At 33.5% G+C, this 7655-nt stretch overlaps 1 pseudogene; it reads left to right on the top strand.

The window, feature by feature from the left end:
* The first annotated feature begins 296 nt into the window (after positions 1 to 296).
* LOC128208537 (G-protein coupled receptor moody-like) lies at positions 297 to 1740 on the top strand (annotated as a pseudogene).
* Positions 1741 to 7655: the final 5915 nt, after the last annotated feature.

A 7655-nucleotide genomic window follows, 5' to 3' on the forward strand; every position in this document is an offset into this window, starting at 1 on the left:
GCTTAGTTTCCGATGTTTCGATAAAAGCACAAATGCTGTACTTTAAGAGCTCTGCAAACTGCTCAAATTTTAAATTACTAAATGTACATGAATATTGAGCTTTGTACTTTGTACTTATTCCACAAAAGTGAACCAATTTTTGGATATCGACGGAGCAAAACTCATGCATTTTAAATGCATTATAATATCAGACGACATAAATAATCAGTTTAATAGACGATCATTTACAAACTATACTGAAGTCTGTGTCAAAATTGATATAAAAGCCAGTAATTGGTGAAATATCTGTCATCAAAATGAACGAGGGAGATATTAATAAGATTGTGAACGTATCGGACGACAAATATAACATTTCAGCAGCACTTGGTGATGGAACCTTCAATGGGACGGATTGTTTTGAATGGTGGTGTGTTGAACACATCACTCTGATTGTTTTGGAAGCCGTGGCCATCATTCTGTGTCTAGTGGGCAGCTTTGGAAATTTTGTAACTGTGCTTGCTATATTATTCTCAAGCCTCCGATACAGCGTTAACTGTATTTTGATAGACAGTCTCAGCTTCGCTGGATTTTTGTACTGCTCGCTAATCATGTCGATGCAAGCAGTGATTTTTCATAGGAAATCTCACAAAATACCGCACGACTTCTGCTTGGCAGCAGGAGAAATTCGTTATACCCTGACTTGAGTGATAATGGCACACTTAGCTGCCATCGCCCTTTTCAGGTTTCTAAATGTCGTTGATATCAGTAAGTACAAATATAAGTCAGACAATCGACAACTCGTCATTTCTCTTGTTGTTTGTTGGGTGTTGCCTTTGGTTTTCCCCATTCCTTCTACCTTTCGGGTGTGGGGTGTATTTCGATTTCAGTCCCAGATTCTCTCGTGTACGTTTGACAAAAGTGCTGACCAAAGCAACAGAGTTGCCATGGTAACCACTGGTTTTATTGTACCTTGTCTTTTAATCATATTCTGCTACGCGGGGATTGGATGCACCGCTTACAGAAGCTTTAAACGTGTTAGCCGATGGAAGGGCAACTCTCCCCAGTCAAAGGCAATACGAATGTCAGCAATGATGATGTGTATATTTTTAATAATTTTCCTCGGTACCTTTCCGTACTTTGTTTTAAACGTGACGGACAAAGGTTTTAAACACCCTATTCACCACATTTGGACAACTATGTTTGCTTGGGTGTTGTACTGTTTTAACCCTGTTGTGTACACTTTGATGGACAATAACTTCAGGACAGCGTACAAGAAGATATTGATGGGTGAAAAGAATCCTGTAAGGAGGGCTGGAAGTACATTTTCACGTGCAGCTTCTGTTTAGATATTAAATTTAACATACATTTTAATCTCATATTTTCAAGTTGGAAAATTATGTTGTGTCAAGTCCATGCTAAATGAGTTTGATATAAATTCCCCCATGCTTTTAAAAAGTGAAATATTGAAGTTTACACTCTATACCTTCATTTACTAGTTTAAGTGTATACATGTTCAAGTTCTGAAAGAGATTGTGCACTAATTTTACCTCCATTGAAAAAATGTATATCTGTATAATGTATGTATACTATGTGATTGAGTGTGCAAAATGTGGAACCTCGTGGAGGGAAAGTCGAGTAACCTAAGTGACAGAATTTCCTTAGATAAAATGTGTTGATGAAAGAAAACAAATCTGTAAGATCAAACGATATGTTTGTTTTCCCAATATAAAAATGTATTTGATGATTTTTAGATAAAGCGGTGCAAATATATTCTATATATAAATGTTTCATGGGTTATTTCATTTTGAACTAGTGTATACATGTTCAATCATATTGTAAAATCGTTATTGTTTGTGATGATTGAAAATAAAATTGAAAGTGTATCAAATGTTTATAGATTTAATTTCTCAAATACTGTTGTGTATAAAGGGGCTTGTTCAAAAACTTTGATTACATGATAATGTTATTATAACAAAAATATATCATATTGAACCTAATAACGGCAATAAATATTTGCAGATCTTGATGCAATGAAAACATATCAATCTAGATTGTTTAATTACAGGTATAGATATATCTATAATAAAAGTCACAAAGGTCTCCAATTATAAAATAAAATCGTATATCGAAACAATCAGCCGAAAATGAAATTATTTTTTTTATACGACACACGCTACTGATCTGGGCAATCTTTTGTTATCCGTGTACTTACCACAAACCTGTAACAAACGCAGATGCACACTTTATAGTGTGTCTGCTATCAGAAACGAAAAAAATTAAGCCGTAATCAGAAGTGTTGCAAGCAAACTTTACTTCTGCAAGATGTCATGTGTTGCGTTCATGTCCGATGAAACGTGTCTTCGTTATTGCCACTTGTAATGTGTTTTACCATTGTTTCCATGATTTGTTTACGTCTACGGCTTATACAGGCACAAGCCGGACAACAAGGTGATTGGTGTAAGGGTTAAAAAGAGCCAACAATAAGAGACAACTGTAACATGTATACAATACGTCACAGTTATTCGACATCAATGAACTCATTCCAATATTTAAACAACATTTGAGTATCAATAAACTAATTCTAACATTTTGGCGACATTTAAGTATCAATAAAATGATTCCAGCATTTGAGCAGCATTTAAGTATCAATAAACTGATTCCAACATCGACTACATTTGAGTATCAACAAACTAATTCTAACATTTGTATAAAACTGATTCCAACATTTCGACTAAATGTTTACCGTCAGCGAAACCGCCATGGATTTTAAATGCTTTTATAACTTTCAAAACTGGTTTTCGCAATTGGTTACATTGTCTGGTTGTAACGATCTATTTTAAAATTAACGTAAGTACAATAAACACTGACAACAGGTAAATTGACGCAATGTTGATACGATTATTTTCAACCAACTTACTTTGAACGATCGGACATAGTTTCATTCTTGTTCGTAATATATTGATTCAACGTAACATAGAAGCAATAAGACACTTGCATTTATATAAGACACATGGCCATTCAGACTTTCAGCGCGAGAAATTACTTACGCAGGCGGAACATTGGACTGTTTACATTGGTATGTCTGCTTTGTACAATCCTAGAACAGCAGAGCTATTCCGGTGTACGTACATCTCATTGCAAAAATTGTTATAATCTGAGGCAGAAAAACCATTGTTATCGCGATGTTTGGTGATGCCACAGGGTAAATGCAAGTTTATCTTAAGAAGTTCTTTGAAAATCTTAGGCATTTGCTTGTTTTTGAATAATAACTTTATTGTATTATAAGTGCACATTTATTTCATGTTATTTCATATTTATTGACATAGTTTTATTTTGTTACCGCATTCAATCTTGGGCGTTATTTATTATAGTTGAAGATATAAATATGGTATTCAGTTTCTATTCATTGGTTATGGTGTTTTGACTGTTTTTGTCAATAAAAACACAACAGCTGATAGAATGTTGCAAACGTTGTATTTCATGTAATAATTTGAATTGAAGCTACTTTACGTTCACTCAATTCCTGTGTGTTACAATTGCATTTTAAACAAAGAAATGAAAAGAAAAAATACAATTTACTCATGAATATAGAATATCTAAGTAACCGTCGAACACTTATCAAGTACATGCTAATTTATGGATACATATGTATTTTTTTCAATGTCTGCGATACATGAGTCTATTATTGCAAAACAAACCGCATAGTATGTTTGTTCTAATAGCTCGTAATTCAATGTTATATAGTAACCCTTTTCTGTTAAGGATCCGGTTACAGTTATTTGAATTGTTCCCTTTTTACGATATTGCCATGACATATCTTACAATAACCAACCCGAATCTGACAATAAGGCATTATCAAATTACATTGCTCATGATTATTATAAATCTGATTCCAATATGTAATTGTTAATGCATGCAATCAGCAACTTCATATGCTTCAAATGTTCACATTTGTTTTGTAAATTATTATCTTGGGAAAACCTCAATCACTGGTATAAACAAGTGTACGCGGAAAGAAAAAAAATACGTCATAGACGTCTCAAAATAATATCACGGGAACTACATGGACAAGTCCAGTAGCCAAAACGTTTACTACTTCCCTGTTTAAGAGACTATTTACGGGTCATCTCACCAGTCATATCGTCAGATCGCTTTTTCGGATCAACTATCATTGGATGTAACAAAATATATCTTAAAACATACTTTTTGGCCTGAAATATTACGCTGGGATAAATAAGATCAACTTCTTGTATATTTAACTTTATGTCTCAAACTCACCAAGTTATTGCTTTAAGATCGTGATCTTACGACATATTGTCGTCTGCTCGTTGGTTATGCGGTCCCACTATGTTTAAGTATACGCCTAACAGAGAGAGAGACACAACGTCAAATTACAACAATTTCATAAAAGTGTGTTAATGTTAGCGTAGGCAGCACAACAGGGTGTTCACTAATATATCACTTTGTAATATCTGTCTTGTACAGTTTCAGGTACCTCGTTGGGAATATAATTATCATAATTGCGAATCTCTCACAAGCTGTCAGCGAGATATCGTTGCCCGAGGAATACAGGATATATATACACATTCTTGGTGTTCACAACGTTGGAATAAAAGATCGCGAAATAATAAATAAATAAATTATTATTTACTTTATATTAGAATACATATTTTATTTTGATAACCAAGAATAAGGCAAAACAGGAAATTAACGTTGATGCAGTTATTCCTGGGCCAATGCTTATTTGATAAGTATTCAAAATATCTTCTGTCAATATTTTGTTGAACGAAGTTAGAGTGATTTTTTATTGCCACTTTGTCAGAGGATATCGCAACCATTATGCGTATTGTTGTAAACGAAGAATAAATCAAAATATAAACATAGCAAATCTGGATTTACCTTTTAATGAATAAGAAAAAAAAAATATGATGGAAGTCAGCAACAGCTACATTTATAACCAATTAAAGTATTTATCAGCGGTTGCGCACCCGCGGTTTTATGGTCAGACACACTTCACTGTCAGCCCAGAGGTTGTAGGCTACGACCCCCACCCCCGAATCACTATAATACTTAATACTAATCGTTTTCCGGAATTGAGGTTAAACGGCGTCAAGTGTGACAGTGCTATACCCTTGAGCTTCTTAACGAACTAGGGTAATTCTAACCAAAGCAACATTCTGTCTACATACTATGTCCTTAACAAGGATTATACTCTCTTTTTCTATCAGAAAGTTGCTAAATAGGAGTATGAATGAGTATTGACATTGCCAATTTTAAGAAACAAACGGTTTTGCAAATTATTATTATTATTATCAGACTAACAATTATTTTATATTATAATTTATAACCAAAACGCCATATTCGAATTATTATTCATGTCATATTGGAAGCAGTTTGCAGGATAGGAATGCAGTATTATAACATAATAAGCTAAAACACGTAACGCAGGTTGAAAAGCAATTACAGTATTATGCAGTTAAAATTTATTGATGCACCAACGAATTACAAAAATGCGTAGACGATGAAAAACAAAGAAAGTTTAGACGCCAGTGGTTTGGCCATTGCAAATTGTTTATATTCATGTTTCAAAGCATACCTACCAACAATTAAACCTCAAGAACACAAACAAGCATAATTACCATACTTAAATGTCTTTGTGATCTATACAGCAGTACTTTGGCAAAGGTACCCAGCAATGAAGAAACTTAAGTTACTAAAGCTCTAAATGTTGAAGGTATATAATATACTTCTAAACTCGTATTATTATTATGGTAGCTTCGTAAACGTTTTTTTTTCGATGTATTGTGATTCTTGAAATATTTTGTTTGTATGGACGTAAAGACCGTACATCTACTAGGCTTATTTGGACAATATTACTAAAGGTTCCCTTAAAGATTTGCGACTCGTAGGTTATGAACGTCTTGATTGTGAATTTGGGGAAATAGAGTATTGGCATTGTTGCTTACGTTTTATTTTTATCGTTCTATAAAAACCCCAGCAAGTTTACAATAATTGACGCGCTACATGTTAAATTTATCCATGAGGACGTACGTTTCTAAGATATGTGAAACATGTTCAAAACAATATACTATATTGTTTTTATTTTTTATTTTAATTCTGTTAAAGAATCACATGATTTATGTTCTAAAAACAATTGCTGTACAAATCGATTCCTCACAAATGAGTCATTATTGTGTGTTAATTTGCATCAGCGTCAATGTGTGAAATTGAAATACAAGTCTTTAACATGTTTTAGTCTGATAATTGACAAAATATTTAATCGCAATATTTGTTTAATTCAATGTGTTTCCCAGTTAACAGTTATATAACTATAATTTATTTGTTAAAAAAGCACTTGAAACAGATTTCCTTTTTCATAAACTGACAATCGTTTCATTATTTATAACTGATATCAAAGTGCGGCAAACAAAGTAGATCATTCCTATCAATATTGTATACTGATTTCGATCTGTGCGCTGTTAAAGTTGTATAGGTCTACGTGAGAAGATAAGTATACTTTTAAGTAAAGCCATTATTAATGCAGTAAGCCTTTGACCTACATCAATTAGTGTTTTCAAATCAGTTTCAACGGAAGTAAGCAATAAAACACTATCAAGCCTTTCATCAATTCTGATTGATAACAACCACAAAATGCATCGAGGACTAGGTATGCTCATTAAGTTCATCATACTGGCATAATACTGTATTACGTAATGGAATATTCGAGAGAATCCAAAATTACCAGCAGAAATTATCGTTTGCGCTACATGGAGCAGTCGAAAACTATTGCAATAGAGGTCATTATTAGAATTAACTCATCGATTAATGTTTATTTAGATGCGTTAAATCACTTCCTGGGAAAGTAGTTGGACCCTTAATTAGAACTTGTTGCTTATCCAAACTAAAGCCTCGTTCTGATGTGCCAAATTATCGTACATGTAGCTATGTCATCTCTTGGAATCATCCAGGAGTAATAGAGTAGACACACACATGGGTGAAATAAATTCTAATTTGAGACACAACAACCGATATAAAAATTATGACAAAATGATTATGAGCATCAGCATTGGATGCTAAGTGATGATACTAGACGAAGCGATGGTTTAAGCGCCAAAATGCTTTTTAGTTAATATAAATAGTTTGGAATGGACTTTTATATTTGGGTAATCTCCAGCTGTGTATATTTATCAACTCGTTCCGAAGTTTCTAGTACTTTACGATGATCTCTATTTGTGGATAGATCGTGTGTATCCATATCTGTACATTACTCGTGAGCAATAAATACAGATGGATTCCTTATCTCCTTGTAAATTATTACCTTGGGAAAACCCCAAAACCTGGTATAAACCTGGTATAAACAAGTGTACGCGGAAAGAAAAAAAATACGTCATAGACGTCTCAAAATAATATCACGGGAACTACATGGACAAGTCCAGTAGCCAAAACGTTTACTACTTCCCTGTTTAAGAGACTATTTACGGGTCATCTCACCAGTCATATCGTCAGATCGCTTTTTCGGATCAACTATCCACTATCATTGGATGTAACAAAATATATCTTAAAACATACTTTTTGGCCTGAAATATTACGCTGGGATAATTAATATCAACTTCTTGTATATTTAACTTTATGTCTCAAACTCACCAAGTTATTGCTTTAAGATCGTGATCTTACAA

Source organism: Mya arenaria, chromosome 11 (assembly GCF_026914265.1).
Source record: "Mya arenaria isolate MELC-2E11 chromosome 11, ASM2691426v1".
Classification (NCBI taxonomy): Eukaryota; Metazoa; Mollusca; class Bivalvia; order Myida; family Myidae; genus Mya; species Mya arenaria.